The sequence below is a fragment of the Chinchilla lanigera genome, unplaced genomic scaffold, assembly GCF_000276665.1.
Source record: "Chinchilla lanigera isolate Chin_1 unplaced genomic scaffold, ChiLan1.0 scaffold00028, whole genome shotgun sequence".
Taxonomy (NCBI): Eukaryota; Metazoa; Chordata; class Mammalia; order Rodentia; family Chinchillidae; genus Chinchilla; species Chinchilla lanigera.
The window spans coordinates 20,642,426-20,662,846 of NW_004955429.1; positions in this window are offsets into that span (position 1 = coordinate 20,642,426).

The window sequence follows — 20,421 nt, forward strand, 5'->3', positions numbered from 1 at the left end:
AACCTAAACGTGCACACAGTGAAATATCTAAGTGCATGAATAAGGTTTGATGAACACATACACATGTATAACCTTCAGTCCAGTGCAGATACAGATATTTCTTTCACTGTAAAAAAACTCCTCCTAGAATTGATTTTTGGATTTTTTAAAAATTGTACTTAATAGACTATCTCTTTAGAGCAGTTTTAGGTTTAAAAAAAAAAAAACAAAAAATATAGTTTGCACAGACCCCAGTCACTCTACATTTCCCGTTGTTACCACCTTGCATTTTTTAGCACATCTGTTCTAATGGATGAGCCAATACAGACGTGTTAATTAGTCTATAGTTTACATCAGAGTGCTGTACATTTTATGGGTTTCACAAGTGTGTAGTGCTGTGCACTCACCGTGACAGTATCATACAGAACAGTTTCGCTGTCCTAAAATCCCGTGCTCCACCTACTCATCCATCTTTCCTTCTCTCCCTGTGGCTCTCAGCAACCACTGATCTTTTCATGGACTCATAGTTTTGTTTTTTCTAGTATGTCAGAGAGATGGGAATATAATGCATACGGTCTCTGAGGATTGGCTTCTTTCTCTTACCAACATGCAGTTAATGTTCTACTATGTCAGCTGGGTATGGTGGCACACATTTATAATCCCAGAATTCAGGAGGCTGAGGCGGGAGGATCACTATGAGTTCGAGGCCAGCCTGGGCTACATAGTGAGTTCAAAGCCAGCCTGAACTGCACAGCAAAACCTTGTCTCAAAACGAGAAAAAAATAACTCTCCTATGTCTTTTTTGTGACCTTATAGCTCATTTCATCACTTAATAATATTACATTGTATGGCTATACCACAGTCAGTTTATCCATTCACCCACTAAAGAACCCCTCTGGTGCTTTTAAGTGTTGGCAATTATTAATCAAGCTGTTATAAACCTTTGCGTGCAGTTATTTGTGTGGACATCAAATCTGAACTCACGCTAGATCACACAAGAGCACGTGTAGTTTTGTAAGAAACTGCCAAACGGTGTTAAAAGTTTCTGTTATTTCCACATCTTCACTGTCATTTGGTGTTACCAGTGTTTTGGGTTTTAGCTATGCAGTACAGATGTGTAGAGTATCTCATTGCTGTCTTAATTTGTAATTCCTTAATGACATATGGTGTCGTTAAGACACCATTAAATATTTACTTTTTTGGTGAGAAGTCTGTTCGGTCCTCCACTCCACCTTTTTAAAATTTCAGGCTATTGAGTTTGAAGAGCTCTTTGTACATTCTGAATACCCGGTTTTTTGTCAGACATGTTTTGCAAAGATTTCTTTCCCCAGTATGTACTCTGTCATTTAATTATCTTTGCGTCTTTCTCAGAACAATTTTTATCTTAATGAAGTTCAGTTATCAATATTTTCCTTTCATGAATTTTTCTTTATTTATTGTTTTGAAAAGTTATCACCAAACCCAAGATCACCTCTCTTATCCTTTGGAAGTTTTCTAGTTTTGTTTTACATTTAGGTCTGATCCATTTTCATTAACTTTTGTGAAACATGGGAAAGGGATCTGTAGTGACTTTTTATGTAGAGATGTCCAGTTGTTTTGGCATCATCTGTTGAAAAGGCTGTCCTTTCTCTGCTGCACTGCCTTTACTCTTTTGCTTAAGATCAGTTTGGTGAGAGCTTTTTGAACATATTTCTGTGCTATTCTTTGGGAATGCATTGAGTGTACAGATGGTGTCAGAAAAAAATGAGTTGACAGTACTGTCTTCCTATTTTTATGCATGGAATATCTCTTCATTTATATCTTCTTTATCAGAGTTTTACAGTTTTCTTATATTATAGAACTTATTCACATTTTGTTAGATTTATACCTAAGTTTTTCACTTTGAAGTACCAATGTAAATGTTGTTGTGCATTCCAAATTCCACTTGTTCATTGTTGGCATACATAACTGCAATTGACTTTTTAAATATTAACCTCATATACTGTGTCCTTATTATGATCAAGTATTTGTTCTATTGATGTTTTGAAATTTCTACATGGACAACCATGTCAGATGCCAGTAAAGACAGTTTTATTTCTTCCCAACCTACCTACCTTTTATTTCATTTTCTTATCTTGGCAATAGCTAAGACTTCTGAGACAGTGTTAAAAGGATTGGTGAGAGCAGCCATCCTCATCTTGTTCCTGACCTTAGGAGAAAGCATCTAGTTTCTCACCAGTAAGTATGATGTTAGCTGTAGGCTTTGCTTGCTTGCTTTCTGTCTTTCTTTCTTTCTTTTTTTGTTTTGTGCTGTGTAGCTGGGTACTGCTACATAGTTTAGGCTGGCCTTGTACTCACTGTGTAGCTTATGCTGGCCTCGAACTCAGGGCGATATTGCTGCCTCAGCATCTAGAGTGCTGGGATTACAGGCATGTGCCTCCACATTCAGCTAACTATAGGCTTCTTGTAGATAGATCAAGTTGATGGTGTTCCCCTCCACTGATAGTTTCTTGGAGCTTTTATCATTGATGGGTGTTGGAAATTGTCAAATTATTTTTCTATGTTAATTTGATCATGTGATTTTTATTTTTCATCTTTAGTCTGATGATATGATGGATAACATTGATTTCCAAATGTTGAACCGGGTTTGCATATCTGGAATAGATCCCTCTTTGTCATAATACACTGTAAAAAATACATGACTGGATTTGATCTGGTAGCATTTTGTTGGGAACTGAATTTTAAGCAGTAATAAAATATCTTATATTAATCCACAAAGGTTTTTGCAAAACCTTCTACATTCTTTGTGGCACAGAATGATTAAACAGGCATGCTAATTAGTGATACTTATACAAGCACACAAAGGAGGAGGAGTGTGTTTGAACAATGACATCCAGGCATCTCTCACACTCACCCTCTCTTTCACCTGCTACTTTCTTTCCAGTCATGATAACTCTCTCTTTTCCTCTCCAGTCACACTACTATTTAGGAGGCACAGAGGAATTCCCAGTTTTCATGGAAGATTAGACAGAAGCATGTTTTTCTGCTCACTCCTGAAACCAAACAAAAAATTAAAGGATTAAAAAATACATGCCTAGCTGGGTATGGTGGTGCACACCTGTAATCCCAGCACTTGGGAGGCTGAGGCAGGAGGACTGCTGTGAGGTCGATGTCAGCTTGGACTACAAAGTGAGTTGAAGGCCAGCCTCAACTGCATAATGAGAGCCTGGGTCAAAAAGATTTTTTAAAAAGGCTATAAAAGAAAATACAAGGGAAGGAAATAATAGATAAGGAGCATCAACGACATAAACCACTAACATAAAAAAACTGAAAAATGGAAAACTGACAGGTTGTGATGTATCAGACAAGAGAAAGCTAAAAACTTACCGGCTTTATTGGCAAATACTCGAGTATTTATTTCTTAAGACATGGACAGTCTTCTGTATAGTCACAACACCACCATCGGAATCAGGAAATAAGCATCAATATACTACTACTATTTCATCCTTCTATCCATTTAAATTTCACCAGTTGTGCCTGAAATGTCTTTCATAACAAAGGCGTAAGTCTGTGTAGTCATACACTGCATTTACCTGTCACATCGCCTTCGGTCTGGAGTAGGCTCTAGTTCCTTAATATGTGCTGACTAGTCCTTGATTTTCATAACTTTGAGAGTTCTGACAATTGTAGAAGTGATTTTGTAGAATGTCCCTCACTTTGGATTTTAAAAACTGTTTCCTCATGATTAGATTCAGATTATAAACCTCTAAGAGGAACATCACAGAGGTGATGCTGCGTTCTTCTCACGTCAGGTGGTTCTGGTTTTGATTTGTTCTATTTCAGGCGGTATTATCTTTCATCATTTTATTCAGATTGTGTCTACAAGACTTTTCCACTATAAAGTTAGTTTTTCCATTTGTAATTTAAATTATTTTACCAACACTGTTGCTTTACATGGACAAACCTGTGAATAGGGACAGTTTTACTACGTGTGCTCTCTATACCTTTAATTTCTTCTCCTTACATGATTGCCGTGGGCTTCCAACTGAATATACATGAAAAAATTAGAAATTCTTGTGTTGTCCATTTTAGTGGAAAAGCATTTGGTGTTTCACCATTATGAAGAATAACTAAGTTTTTCATGAATACTCTTTATTAAAACTAGGAAATTCCTTTATATCCCTAATTTGATGATAGTTTTTATCCTGACTAGGCATTAAATTTTCTCAAATGCAGTTTCTGTATGTTTGATTATGTGATTTTCAGTGTAAGTTAAAATGTTTACATTGATTGATTTTATAATTGCCTTTCCAAGATGGACTTTATTTGTCATGGTCACCATTGTATTTGATATTTACTAATATTTTTTGCATCTGTTTCACAAAGGATAGTTTTCTTTTATTCCATACAACCACTTTGTCTGCTGTTGGTATCAAGATAATATTGGACCCATAAAACAAATGTTCCTTTCTATTCTAATTTTGCAAAGAATTTATATGTGACTGCATTACTTACTTCTTCCTTAAATATTTGATAGCATTCACTCATGAAATTATCTGGACCTGGCATTTTGTGAGTGGGAATATTTTTAATAGCAATTTCAATTCATTTAATACAGAGCTTTCTTCAGATTTTTATTTCATATCATTTCAACTTTCTTTTGCTTTTTGAGGAACTTGACCACTTCATCCAAGTTAGCAATATATTAGCCAGAAGTAGTTCAGCAATATTCCTGTGAGAAACCCCAGCCCTGTCTTTACCATCAAAAGTATGAACAAGAGAGTATCTCCATCTTAAACTCTAGTTCACTCTAAGCTGCTCTCTCTCTCTCTCTCTCTCTCTCTCTTTTTTTTTTTTTAGCACATTGAATAATGGAAAATGTTCAGTTCAGATTCTGGGAACACAGCTGACAGCCAAAGACAATTTATCAACAAACAGGGACTTTCCATCTCCCCATACTCCCACTTTTCTTTTCCCCTTATCAACTCTGCCTAGCAACCCTTCAGGTCCTCCCTACGCACTCTAACCAATCAGAATAGATTGTGAACCTCCAACCCAGCCAATGGGAAAAAAGGTCAGCTGTTTCTCACACATTAGGGATAAAAAGATCCCGTTGTGGCTTTCCTGTTCACCTGCTACCTCATGCTAGAGTGTGCCTGTACCTTTCTGCAGAAGTAGAACCGTGCCTTTTTAAGATTTCTTGGTGTCTAAGTGCTTTATTATCTGCACTGACAAACTGAGTCTGGGAGTGTATTCCCAACATTCTCTAACCCTTTCAATGCCTGTAGAATCTGTAGTGATATCTCCTCTTTCACCCCTGATAGTAGTCATTTACATTTTCTCCTTTTTTATCTTAATGTTGCTAGAGTTTAATAGATCTTATTAATCATTTCAAACTTTCTGTGGCTTTTTTGTGATTTTCTCTATTGACTGATTGTTTTTCTCCCCCATCTATGTCCTACTTTTTACTAATCTTTTCCTATTTTGTTTTGTCTTTTTCTAGCTTTAAAAAATTCTCATTTGCAGTATCTGAAGTTTACATTCACCTTAGGGAGGAGGTACCTGTACATAACACATCTTCTTGTTTGTTCCCCTTCCCCTCCCCACCCGCCTCTCTCCCTCCATCTCTACATCCCCTTTCCGTATTTTATTATTATTAGTTGATGTTTACAACATATGTTTGCATTCATTGTGGGTACTCGGTACGAGTACACAACACATCTCAAATCTTTGTACTTCCTCTTCCTCTACCCCTGCTCAGTCTCTTTCTCATTTGCAAAAGATCCATTTCCCCATTTCTTTCTATCAGTCTTCTATTTTGATCTTTACTTGTACTTTGCCTTATTCACATGAGAGATACCATATGGCATTTAAGCTTGTGTGTCTGATTTATTTCACTTAACATATTTTCCAGGTGTATCTGTTCTCCTACAAATGGCTTGAATTCGTCATTCTTTATAGCCAAGTACTATTATATATATATATATATATATATATATATATATATATATATATCTCACATTTTCTTTATCCATTCATCTGTTGATAGACATGCAAGCTGCTCACAGGACTTAGATATTATAAGTTGTGCTGCTATAAACATCTATGTGCATGTGTCACTATAATATGTCTTTAGCTCTTTTGGGAATATACCTAGAAGGAAAATAGCTGAGTCAAATGGAATTTCTATGTTTAGTTCCTTGGGAAACCTCCATACTGATCAATGCTTGTACTGGTTTACATTCCCACAAACAATGTAGAATGGTAAAGTTTTTCACTACAGCCATACCAGCATTTGTTATTTTTTTATTTCTCAGTAATTGCTATTGTTTCTGGTATAAACCGAAATCTTAGTGTTGTTTTAATTTGGATTTTTCTAATGGCCTAAGATGCTGCACATTTTTTCATACATTTATTGGCCCCTGTACTTCCTCTTCTGAAAAGTGTTCACTTCACTTGCCCAGTTTTTCATTGTGCGTCTTTTATTTGGGGGGGGGGGCTCTAAATTTTTAGTTCTTTATACCATGGAGCCTCAGTTCACACTTTTTTTTTTTCTTTTTTTTTTTGCGGTACCAGGGATTGAACTCACGACCTTGCACCAGCCAGGCAGGTGCTTATGCTACTGAGCTATATCCCCAGCCCCTACAAACACTTTTATTTGTGAACAATTTGGTTTGCAAAGAAACATCTGGCAAAATTTTGTTTTTGTTTGCGAACTCTGCATTGGGTGAGTAACACAGCTGCAGCCATCTTTCCTGCATGAACACAAACGTGGCCATCTTTTCCAAAATTGTGGAATGAATTAAGCTTGAGAACTGAATATTACAGATATCAGTCCTCTGTCTGAAGAGTAGCTGGCACAAGTTTTTCCCATTTGGCAGGCTGTCTCTTTACTTTGTGTATTGCTTCCTTTGCTGTGCAGGAGGTTTTTAATCTGATATATTCAAATTAAATAATTTGTTGATTCTTGCTCTTCTTTCTTGTGCAATTGCAGTTCTGTTCACAAAGGCCTTGCCTACACCTATGACTTCACCAGCTTTTATCTACTTTATCTTCCAGTAGCTTTATTGGTTCTGTTTTAATGCTTAGATCTTTGATCCATTTTGATTGGTTCTGGTTTAATGTTTAGATTTTTGTTTTTGTCTTTTTGAGACAGGGTCTCATTTTGCAATTCAGGCTGGCCTTGAGCTCACTTTGTAGCCCAGGCTGGTCTCAAACTCACAATGATCCTCCTGCCTCAGCCTCCCGAGTGCTGGGATTACAGAAGTGCAGCACCACACCTGGCTAATGTTTAGATCTTTGATCCATTTTGATTTTTGTTTTGTACATGGTGCGAGATATGGGTCCAGCTTCAACATGCTGTGTATAGACAGCCAGTTTACCCAGCAACATTTGTTAAAGAGGCTATTTTGCCTCCAACATAGGTTTTTGGCCCTTTTGTTGAAACTCAAATAGCTGAATGTGTCTGGGGATGTTTCTGCATCCTCTGTTCAGTTTCATTGATCCGCATGTCTGTTTTGGCCAAAACCATGCTGTTTTTATCACTGTTGCTTTGTAGTGTAACTCCAAGTCAGGTATTGTGATGCCTCCTGCTTTGCTCTTGTTGCCCAAGACTGCTTTTGCTATTCTGGGTCTCTTTCGGTTCCGTATAATTTCAGGACTGTTTTCTCAAGTACTGGGGGAACGCTATTGGTATTTTGATTAGGATTGTGTTGAATGTACGTATCACTTTTTGGAGTCTGGCTATTTTGATTATATTGGTTCTGATTACCCAGAAGCAAGGAACATCTTTCCATTTTCTGCTGTTCTCCTTAATTTCATTTTTCAGAGTACTGTAGTTTTCATTGTAGAGCTCTTTCACTTCCTGGTTAGGTTAGTTCCTAAGAATTTATTTTTCCCTAATGCTATTGTGAATGGCATTGTTTTCCTAATTTCTTTCTCATTGAGTTTATTATTGGTATACATGAATGCCATTGCTTTGTGTGTTGACTTTTTATCCAGCTACATTGCTGAAGTTTGTTATTATTTCTGAGTGCTTTTTGGTAGCATTCTTTGCATCTTCTGTGTAGAGCATCATGTCATCTGCAAATAATGACACCCAGAGTTCTTCCTTTCCTGTACGTATCTCATTTATTTTTTTTCTCTTGCCTGCTTATCTGGCTACTGTTTGAAGTACTATGTAGAATACGAATGGTGGTAGTGAGTATCCTGACCTCAGTTTTGATTTTAGAGGGAAACTTTCAGTTTTTCCCCTTTTAATATGATGTTGACATTAGTCTGTCATAAATGGCTTTTGCTAGATTCAGATAAAGTCCTTCTATACTTATTTTCTTCAGGGTTTTTATCATGAAGGGGTGTTGGATTTTTGTCAAAAGTTTTTTTCTGTATCTATGGATATGATCACGTATTTTTTGTCTTTGTTTCTGTTTATGCTGTGTGTTACATGTATTGATTTGTATATGGTGAATCTATTTTCCTAAGATTAAATCTATTTGGCCGTCATGTATGATTCTCTCGATGTGTTATCTTCTATTTGCAGTATCTTAGTGAGGATTCTTGCATCTGTGATCATTGAAGAGATTGGCCTGTAGTTTTCTTTTTTGGTTGGGTCTGTGTCTGGTTTTAGGATTAGAGTGATGCTGGCCTCCAGAAAAATTTGAAAGTACTACTTCCCTTTCAGCTTCATTGAAGAGTTGCATTTTCTTAAACTGGAATCTTAGATATAAAGCTTTTCTCATTGTCTAATATAAGCACTTCAAGATGCAAATCCTCCAAGCATTAGAAATGCCCCACAAATATTTCCATGGTAATATTTTTAAGTGTCTCTTTTCTTTTTTGCCTCAATTTCCAAACTGAGACTTTTCTTAAATACCTGTTGTTGATTTCTAACCGAAGTCCACTGTAGTCAGAAAACATACTCCTTAATCCAAATCTTCATTGAAAATTTACTGAGACTTGCTGACGGCCAAGCATTTAGCCCTCTAAGTGAAAATTCTGTCTGCACCTGGGAAACTCATTTGCCCATGTTGGGAATAGTGTTCCAAGAGTGTCATTTAGGGCCAGTTGGTTGACTATATCATTTGGATCTTCTAAATAAGTACAGATTTTTTATCTCCCAGTTCTATCAATACTGAGAAATATATGTTACAATCAGCAATGACTGTGGATTCATTTATTTTGTATTGTTTTACTTTTGAGAATATTCCTGCATGCAGTTTGAACCACTACCATGTAGCACATAGTCATTTATAACTGCTTGGTCTTCCTGGTATATTTATACTCATCACTATGAAATGCCTCTCTCCATCTCTTCTACTGCTCCTTGTCTTTTTCTTTTTCCACTACTGCGGATTGAACTCAAGGCCTTCACACTGAGCTACATCTCCAGCCCCCATCCCCTTTCTGAGATATGATCTTTCTAAGTCACTAAGCGGCCCAGACTGGGTTCCGACTTTTGATCCTCCTGCCTCAGCCTCCCAGAGTGCTGAGATTACAGGTGTGTATCACTACATCTAGCTTTACTCTAGATATTTTATACTTGCTCTTTTTATGTTATGTCTTTTTCCTTTGTTTTTGTTTTTGTTTTTTTCCGGTACCGGGAATCAAACTCACGACCTTGCACTTGCCAGGCAGGCACTGTGCAGCTGAGCTAAATCCCCAGCCCTTTTTCCTTTTTTTTATCTTTCAATTTAGTGGCATGTTTGTATCTTAATAGTGAAAGTGTGACCTCATATTTGGCATATAATTAAAATCATGTTTTCATCTAATCTGATAATTTCTGTCTTTTAGAGTTTTTGTTGTTTTCTGTCTATTTACAGTTAAAACAATTTATAAATATTTTTGTGTTGGATTTAGGTCTACATTTTGCTACTATGTTTGTTTTCAATTTGTCCTGTTCATTCTTTGTCTCTCCTTTTATGCCTTCTTTTGGGTCACGTGAATATTTGATAGCATCCCGTTTTTATTTCTCTGATAACTTTTTAGCTATTTACCTTTGCATTTTTAGTATTTGCTTTAAGGATTTCAATAGGCATCCTTGTTATATCTTTGGAGGACCACTGGCAGGGCTCCCCCTGAATGAAGACAACTTCTCTCCATTTTGTCTCACCTTTTGCCCTACTTCTATGTACTGATATGCAGAGAGCTGGCTAGGAAAATGCTCTACCCACTCAACTGGCTTTAAGCAATGCAAATGGGCCTAGCAGACGCACTGATGTGTAGCCTTTGGAGCAAAGAGACAGTCTGTGATGTCTGCCTATAGCTCCCTGCTGCTAAGCGTGAGCCAAGAGACACCACGCTGTTGGCTGGGACAGAGCTTCAAGAGAGGCAGTGAGGTCCCGGGACAGTAAAAGCCAGCCATCAGAGATGAAGCAGCCGACCCCAAACACAAGACACTTCGTCAAAGTGCACTGTATGCAGATGCCCCCAAGCTTAGAGGCTGCCTGTTACCAGCATCCAGGCCTCCTGCAGACCTCTCTGCCTGCAGCGGAGGTGCCACTGCGCCTCCTCCCCGGCCCAGCTCACAGCACTCACACACTCCCCCCTATTCTCACAGTCACTCCTCCCCGAGCCACGCCCCTCTTCACAAATTAGAAAACCAGGGCCACGGCCTTTGTTCCAGTTAGTCTTTGCTCCCACTGGACTTAGGACCCCCTTGGCTCCCAACAACTGCAGATGTGTCTTTGTCTCTTTATTCTCGCTGTGGGTGGCATTGGAAGTGATAGGTTGGAATTTACTTGCAAGAATTCCGACAACTTTTCCCTGGGACTACACTTCATACACTCCTCCGGGCCATGACCAAGTCCGGCGGGCTCCTACAACTATCTACTCAAAGTTTACTCCGTACTACTTCACCTAGCGCATAGGAACCTATAATATTAGTTTTATGTATAATCCCGAAAACTTTGTGAGGTTTTTGTCACTTATTGCCTATACATACTTGTACCCCCCCCGCAATATAGTATCATAATTTCCACTATACAATTTCATGATTTTTCAGAAAACAGAGAAAACAAAAGGAAAAAATGTATTCACTTATACTTAACGTTTGTCCAAACATTTACCACTTCCTGTGGTATTCCTGTATTCTTTCTATTGGATCCGCTTACCATCTGGTATAATTCTCCTCCAACTTGGAGAATTCTCTATATACGTCTGCTAGTGACTCACGTTCTCAGCTTTTGCTCATCTGGAGATACTTTGCTTTCTTTTTTTAAAGAGAAATTTGCTTCACAGAAAATTCTGGTTGACAGTTTTGTTTCAGCATGAAAGGTGTCATACATTTGTTGTTATGGTTTGGGATCTCTGAGACAGATTCTGAGGTGGAGTTTGTCTAGTAGGGCGTTTACTAAGAGTTTCCTTGCCATCAAAATCTATGGAAAGAAGAAGTAATCAAAACTAACTTGAAGGAAGAGTTGAACTGTAGCTCTTGCCTACTACAGCCTCAACTGACCCCCTTAGGAGATGCAGAGCAAGAATGGCCCTTTTGGGGCTGGGGATTTAGCTCAGCGGCACAGCGCCTGCCTGGCAAGCACAAGGTTGTGAGTTTGATTCCCGGTACAAAAAAAAAAAAAAAAAAAAGAATGGCCCTCTGGCTTTGTCAAACAGTGGCCCGAGATGATTTAGGACTTCTTTGAACTGGCAATCACTGACTGTGGGTACCTCAGTGTGATGCTTATAACTAGACGTCCCCCCACAGCCTCAAGCAGTCATAGGTGGGGCTTTTCAGAGGTGGTTGTACCTAGGACGTGTGACCCTGGGTAGGATTAAGGATGTGGTGCTGGGACTGATTCATGGTGTGATGGTAGGATTAAGGGTACCCCATCCCCGGGTGTGAGTGCTACCTGCCCTAAGGGTGGGTACCCTTGAAAGACTATAAAAGACAAACAGAAGGCTGCTTGTCGCTACTGCTTCTGCCACTGCTCACTGCTTTGCTGCCTTCTGCCTGGCAAGAACTGTTTCTCCTCTGTGATACCCCTCTGACATGCCACCCTGCCTTGGAGCCAGCCAACTGCAGACTAGAGCCTCTACAAACTGAGCTACAATAAACCTTTCCTCCTTTAACTTTCAGAAACAAGAAAAGTAACCAAGACACTCAGGAAGGTTATGACCTTGACTGAAGCAGCTCTCTACACCTGAGGCAGTCCCTAAAGGGCTGACAAGGGAAGGGTGTCTGCTAGCCGCACTTCTCACAAGCATGTCAGGTTCTTTCACTGGAGGATGTTTGGGTATGCATCACCGTATCCTGGTCTCAATTTTGATGAGAAGTTTGCCATCATTTGTATTATTGTTTCTTTGTGTAGTATATTGCTTTCCTTTTTTTAATCATCTGAATCCTCCCTCTTTTATTTTTGGACCTTTAGTTTGTCGTATGTTTAGTGTCATTTTCTTTCCACTTATTCTTCTGTGGTTCATTCACATTCTTTGACCCATAAGTTTATATTTTATTAAATTTGGGAGTTTAAGGCCATTAATTCAAATACTGTTCATCCTTATTCTTCTTTCTTCTCATGTGCTAATTGCTTGGTATTATCTGGCAGCTCTCTGACAGTCTATTAATATTTCTTCTATTTTTCTCTTTGTTTTTGTTTTTCTTCCGGTACCAGGAATCAAACTCACAACTTTGTGCTTGCCAGGCAGGTGCTTTGCTGGTGAGCTAAATCCCCAGCCCCTCTTTGTTTGAATGTATGTACTTTCCACTCATCTATTTTCAAATTCTCTGACCCTTGTGCTCACCAACCTGCCATTAAGGATGTTTGTAAGCTTTTCATTTAAAATTTTTTATTGGGATCTTTTCATTGTTTCTGTTTTACTGCTAAGAATCTCCATCTGTTCACTCATGATGAGTATACTTTCCTGTAAGTCACTGAACATACTTAGAGCAGCTACTTTAAAGTCCTCATCTGCTAAGTGCCGTCTAAAGTTTAGCTGAATGGTTGTCAACCAAATCTTCATTTAAGGTTTACCATTGATTGGTTTTTCTCTCTCACACACATGTGGGCTCCATTTTACTGTTTCTGTATGTACTTATTTTTATTGTATACTATACATGGAATTGTACATTGCAGAGACTCTGGAATCTGTTATATTCTCTAGAAGAGTGCTGTTGACTGTTCTAGCAGGGAATTCATTTGGTTGGACTCAAACTTCTACCCTTGTCTCTTCTGTTTTGATATACAGCTGAACTCTCTGCTCAATTCTTTCAGCTTCTAGCTGCCACCTTTTCATTGGGCTGTTTGTGGTCTCCCCTACTGATATGTATTCCAGAGTTCTGACAAGAATTGGAGCCATTTATGTGCACATTTTACAAAGGGCTCACCACCTTTATGATGCTCTGTCTTTTAGGATTTCTCCCTAGATTTCCAGTCCTCAACTCTGTAGTCTGACACCACTGTCCTGGATTGTAACACCACAATCCAATGAGACTGTGACTGAGTGGATTAGTGAACATCTCGGGGCAAGAACTGCACTGGAAGTCATGTTGGCACAGCGCTAGTCAAGAATACGCTCCTGCCAAGGCTTTGCCTGCTTTCAGTTTGTCTGGCAGCTTTACAGTTCATTTTTTAAAAATTATATTTATTTTATCTTTGAGAAAGGGTCTCCCTATGTAGCCCAGCTAGCCTCAACCTTGTTACGTATCTTAGGCTGATCTCAAAACATTAATTCTCCTGCCTTGTCCTTCTAAGTACTGGGATTAGAGTCACACTCCACCATGCCTAGCTCCAAATATTTTATTTTTAATATTTGTATCTACGTGTTGTCTTGTTATCTGTGGGATAGCAAGTCCAGCCATAAGTTATACTGCTTTTACCAAAAGCCAAATGTTCTGGAATTATCATTTTGCTCTATACTAGAATTATACCCTCTATACTGCTCCATTTTTATTATTAGAACAGCAGTAGTGTTTATCCTCCTCCTCTTCCTCTTCCTCCTCCTCCCACACATCTCTAGGGGTATAATATGCTTATGCTATGCCAGTTGTAAGTCATTACCCTTGCATCAGTGACATGTTTAGGGAAGGTCCATTTATCCATCAGGAAATCAGAAGCTACTCTATGTAGTCTGGATACAAAGGATTTAAATATAGGGAATTGATGACTTGCCCCACCCCAAAAGACCTAAAGAGCACTGATCAAAGAAGCCCCTACTGACCTTCTCAACACGCAATACCCACATACCCAAGCAAGTGGTTTTCAAAACTCACTTTGAAGTTTCCAGGAGTGTCACATCCACTCAGAATTCTGATTCCAATGGACTGGAAAATTACTATTTCTCCATCAGTCTGGATCAAGGGTGCCTCTTCACCACACACTCTCTGGAACATAAAATACAGGAGACTCCAACAAATATAGATTGTCACTGCTCTTCCTCAAAACACGAGGCATTATTAGAAAACATACTGATTATGACAAGCAGATAGAAGATGATCCAACACAAGGCATGTGCTGCACATTAGCCAAAAGGACAGAAAGGAAGGGAGCTAGAGAGCTTCCGGAGGATGTGTCCACAGCCTAAACAAAAGAGACCCACACTAGGAAAAGTCCTTCTCTTCCACTCTCTGTTTGTTTACATGTTATGGTTTAGATATAAAATGTCCCTCAAATCTCATGTTTGCTAGACATCAGTGGATTCATCCACCGGTGAATGCAATAGCTAAATGTGCTGTTGGTGCCAGGGCCTGGCTGAGATGGGTCACTGGGAGCGAGACCTGGAAGGGTGTGTTCTTGCCTTTGGCTCCTCCCTTCACTCTCTGCTTCCTAACTGCCATGATGTGAGCAGCTTCCTTCTGCCCAAGACCTTCTGCCATGCTGTCTCTGCCTTGCAGCCAGCCGACCATGCACTGCTGCAATAAGCCACAATTGCCTCTCCTTGTGTAAGCTGCGGGTGTCAGGCACTGTGTCCCAGGGATAAGAAGATGACTAAGGAAACATAAGACTCTTGGGATTGGAGCGTTAGTGTTATGATCATGAGAGAAGCCAGCAAACATGGTGGCTGAAGTTTGCCCAACCTGGAATTCTCATTACATAAGAATATATGCATTTTTTGTAATTTTCGGTTCTATTATTTGTAACACGTATAGCATACTACTTAGACCAAGGAGGTAAACCCCCAGAAGAAATAGTTTAAATAGGTGAAAGTGGTAGCCTCTAGGGAGTAGGGCTGGGGACAATGAGGTATGGTAAGGGTACACTGGCTTTTTATCCCAGGCCTTGCACAATTTTACATTGCAAAGAAGATATATGTACTACTTGGATAAAGAATTAAATTACAAAAGAGACAAACTGAAAACTTATTTCCACCTCATGTTTTTCTTGATCCACTCTGAGTTATAGTGCAGAAGGAAATGATAGCTAAATGTGACAGTTTTTCTTTGCTCTGATTTACTGTAAGCATCAATTCCCGCTGCCTATTAAAGAGCTTCCAAAGTGAAGTTCATTTTCATCCTCCTCAACCTACCATCCACCTGCCACCAAAATAATCACTCTGAAGGGCAAATATGATCACATCCTCTACTGCTTAAAATCCCTAATCAGACTCAGAGTCTCAGATAAAATCCAAATTACATATTATGGCATCTAAGACCCCTCCTGATCTAGCCCCGACACTCTGTCATGTCTTTATTCCAGCCATCCTAAAAATCTTGTTTTCCTCTAGCTATTCCATGCTCTGACTTCTAATCCTTTGTACACTGTTACTTTGATTTTGAATATCCTCTGAATGTGTTAATTTTTTTCAGCAACTACTTCTATGAAGCTTTCTTACTCTCCAGTCCTGTAACTTATCTTCTCTCAAATATGTTGTGGAAATCTGTGACTTCCATGAGCGCCAATTATATAAAAGGTCAAAAATCACCTACTGGAAATTCCAAAATCTAGGAAATACCTGAAAACAAAGGTATTTTTTGATAACTCATTTGCGGGCAAAAACCTGAATTGAATTGTTTACATGTATACACATAGTTTCAGTTGAATCTACATTATTATGATTTTGTTGCAGAAATATCAGTGCATTCCATCACAGAGTGAAGAGAGCCTTCACTGATGGACTCTGACATGGAGCACATGAACTTGTGATCCTACCCCCCAAACTGGTTACTGCGATAGTTTTCATCCCACATATTCTTCTACAACTTCTATTTCTCATGAAGAAGTCAGGTCTCTCTTCTCTGGCTTGAAAGTGGAAGTGATTTTATGTCTCCCTTGATGAATAAAAATCGACACAAGTGAAAATGATTATTTTGGTGGCAGGTGGATGGTAGGTTGAGGATGATGAAAATGAAGTCCGCTTTGGAAGCTCTTTAATAGGCAGCGGAAATTGATGATTACAGTAAATCAGAGCAAGGAAGAACTGTCACATTTAGCTATCTAAGGCTAGGTCATGAACAGTCATATGGCTTCTGCTGGTCTGCTTTTTTCTCTCACATAGTTTGCTCAAGGGACCCAGGCACCATCTTGCCAGGACCCCCAGGTAAGACCATGTGGCAGTGCTCTAGTCCACAACCCCACTGAGGCCTCAGCTACCCAACAGCAGACATGCCCACCAGACATGCCAGGGGTGGCCCTTTAGGTGATCCCTGCCTTTGGGATTCAAGCACCCTGTTTATTGGCCAAGTTGAGCAAAGAGAAGCTGGTGCCACCAACTTCTGCCCAAAATCCAGGTTTATGAGAAAACCGAATGTTTTTGTTGTTTTAAGCTACTAAATTTGGGGTAATTGTTATGCAGCCATAGTAATATCATCATTTTTCCTTGCTATGAAGAATTCTTAATTCCAGCAACAAGCAAGGGTTTCAGATATGACATGTACACTATAATTATGTATTTGGATACCTATTTTTCATGGACTTGGAAATTCTTTGAGGATGAGAACTAAGTCTTTTATCCTGATACACTGTGTAGACCCTGAAGGCCTGTTTTGGGAATGTTACTATTGGATGAGTGGAAGAAACAAATGAGACAACACAGTTCCAAACAAGTGGCTATTTTGAAGGCGCTCCGGGGGAGACTATACCTTTATTCAACTCAAGCCAATGTCCAGAGATCATTTAAGGTGTCTTTTTATAAGTATTTTCAGTTTATGACCTATAATTTTCCTACCTTGTTCTTATCCAAAAATATTACCTCTTAAGATTGCATACTTTATCCATCAAACTATATTCCAAATTACCCTTGACTATTCACAAGAGTTAAATGCATCTTTAGAGATGAAGGTTTTCCATTACTGAGGATAGCCAAAATAATTTGACATAAACTCTGAAGATAATTCCAAAATAGGGGACTCTGATGTTTTTGAATAATGCAACGTTCAAACGCAATGCAGTGCAGTTATGCATACATATAAGGATATCAGCATCCATGGTGACATTTTTGGAAGGAAAAAACCTCACTAATTTGGAGTCTAAACTCTACTTTGCATGACAAAAACATTAGTTTATCTCACAGTCACAAACCACATCACACGTTTACTTATATGAAGGGGAAGAGAAGAAAGGAGGCCAAGTGGAAATCCATAATAAAGACATGAATAGAAAATGTCAACTTGGTGTTTTGCGGGGGGGTGGTTTTGGGACAGAGTCTCACTATGTAGCCCAGGCTGGCCTCAAACTTATGGATCCTCCTGCCTCAGCCTCCCAAGTGCTGGGATTACAGGCGTGCACCACCAAACCTGGCTATCGGCTTGTATTGAATGATCCTGTTGGGAGCAACTATTTTAGCTTTTCTCAGGGAATGTTATAATGATAGGACCAGTGAGGGACTGGTTTAACAGTTTGGCTGCCCAATATCTGATTGATCAGAATTTAATGGGTTCTCCCTGCCTTGCTGTTCCTCCTGCATCAATTATATCAACGACATAAAGCTAGTTTGCATGCAGGAGCATCTCAGCATAACTCACGTTCAGAGCAGGCATCAGGTGGCAGCACAGAAGTCCCTGAAATAAATATAAACATTGACCAGGCTCCCAACAGATGCCAAAAGGAGGGCAAATCTCACAGCACACAGCAACACTTCCTGAAAAGCTTTCTTCCCTTTTTCCGTCTGTCACAGATCCCACTCCTTTTCCTCTCTTCCTGGGCCTCACTGTCCTCCTCTCAACTCCCTGCTACTCCCTTCTGCACATGCCCGACTACGCTCTGCTTTCTACCTTACTGTTCTTTTCTCAATCTGTTCTTTCCTCAAGGGGGACTGGCTTGCTGCCTTTTCTTGATCAGTCAGAATGGACTGGGTTCCCTCTTCCATTAACCTGTCCTGTAAAACCCGGGGACCAGGATCACAGCACAGGTGATAGCAGAATTCTCCGTTTCAGGCAAGGAAAGGAAGAGCCTGTAAATTCATATATATTGTCATACCAACATCTTACAGGTGGAACTACAGCTCGCTTAATAGCAGTGGAATTATGAGTAACCTCCTCTATGTATCTACACAGTTGGAGTAAGTACACCATAGCCTGGCTGTAGAGCCCAGAGGAACAGCTCAAGGATCACACACATTTGCACGATAGATATGGCTGCAACCCTGCTGAGGTCTGGATACACTGGTGTTGATTTAAATACATGGACGGTCCAGTGAGGCGCTGTCTTACCCCCGAGGCCCACTCATTCCTGGGGTCCCCGCCTTTATTTGCTATCTCAGCGCCACCCTTTTAATTTTACAGCCTCAGGAATTGCCAGTGGTCTGGCAATGACAGTCAAGTACTCTCATCTATTCCTCTGCTCCTACCCACCTCTGGACTCTGGGTCCCTGGTGAAGTCCTGGGAACTGAAGGGAGGGAAGCTGCAAGGGCAGAAATTCCTGCTGGTCATAGGGTTGCCAAATAAAATACAGGATGTTTAGCTAAATTTGAATTTCACATTAAAAAAAAAAATTGTTTCTTAGGGTAAGTACGTCCCAAATATTGCATGCTACATACTTCTGCAAAAAATTTATTCTGTGAATAAAATTCATTTTAACTGGGTTTTTCTGTTGTATTTCCCACCTATACCCAATAATTCTAATTTGTGATAATCAGTACAAGCAATACCAACCAAGAATGAGTACTTTATCCAAAAATGGGAATTCTTAGGTACATGCTGCTCTTGAATTGGCCACCAAACAGTACCCAAAACATTATGATATTAAAAAAAAACCAGTCTCTGAAAGCAGCATGGTCAGAGAGGGGCAGTTTGGACCATGAAGGTGCTTAAGTAGCTGAAAATGTTTTATTGATGTACCTTCATCACAGACCAAGTCAGCTTGTCCTTAAAGAGTATATGAAGTTGTCGGCATGTGAAAATTTTCTTGTCAGCATTACTTGTGTAGAGGAGCTCAATTTCCAAGCAAAATACCTGTAAAAATGTTTCAAACTCTGAAGGAAAATCTGCGTTGCCGAACTGTGAGACATGTAGGTCAAAAATACTATGATAAAATGTAAGAACACTAACCAAGAAAACTTAAAGAAGGGTGGCTACAGAAATCACAGAACTGCCAACAAGCTCATGATTTTTCTGGAATAACACTAATACAGATTGAGTAGAAAAGTGAACATCTGAAGTGATAAATATAGCTTAATCTGGCTAATTCTCACTTTATCTTTGATCTTGCTCATTCTCATTAAGAAAAAATGAATGTCATCCAAATTCTTAGCAGACATTGAAGCTATAACATCATATGACTAAATCATTATTTTATATGCCATATATATTTAGTTACACTATATATACAATATATTTACATTTTATTTGTTATGTAGTTATGAACTGTAGAAATTTAAGAAGCAGAAATGACAGGAGGGGTATCCACATAATTACAAATAATCAAATTATGAAGGCAGAAAAATCACTTACATTTCATGACATATATCCAATTTGTCTTGCTTTCTTATTTTTTTTTAAAGTACTCCATAAGATAAAGACCTCAACAAAGTGCTCCTGGGTACAGATTCAACTGTGAGGGATTCTGCAGATGAAACCTAAGACACTGGTCACACGTTAAGGAGAGGAGGCGGCCTGGGCCAGCCAGGAGCACAGCAGCTTCAGAGACAGCAGTAGCCATGGTGGGTACTGAGAGCTTCCATCTTCCTGTAAGATGTAAGAAGAACTTCCTGTAAGAACATCTTCCCGAACTTTGTCTAATCCATTTCCAAGTTAGTAAGTAGACTTACCCTACAGGATTTTTTGTTTTTTTTTTCTCCGGTACCGGGAACCGAACTCACGACCTTGCGCTTGCCAGGCAGGCACTTTGCCGCTGAGCTAAATCCCCAGCCCCCCCTACAGGATTTAAAGTCTTCTCTGTGGAGGTTATTCCAGCTAGGCACATCGTAAATACCTAACAGTGCTTCTGAAACTCCACGTTCAGTATGTCTTGTTTAAATTTCGCTCTACTTCTCCTACAAGCATTTACCATTGCCTGAATAGTCTGGAGAGCACCTGGGACAGGGCTGAGATGGCATCTGCATGAAGCAGGGCTTCCCTGAGCACAGAGCAGGCAGCA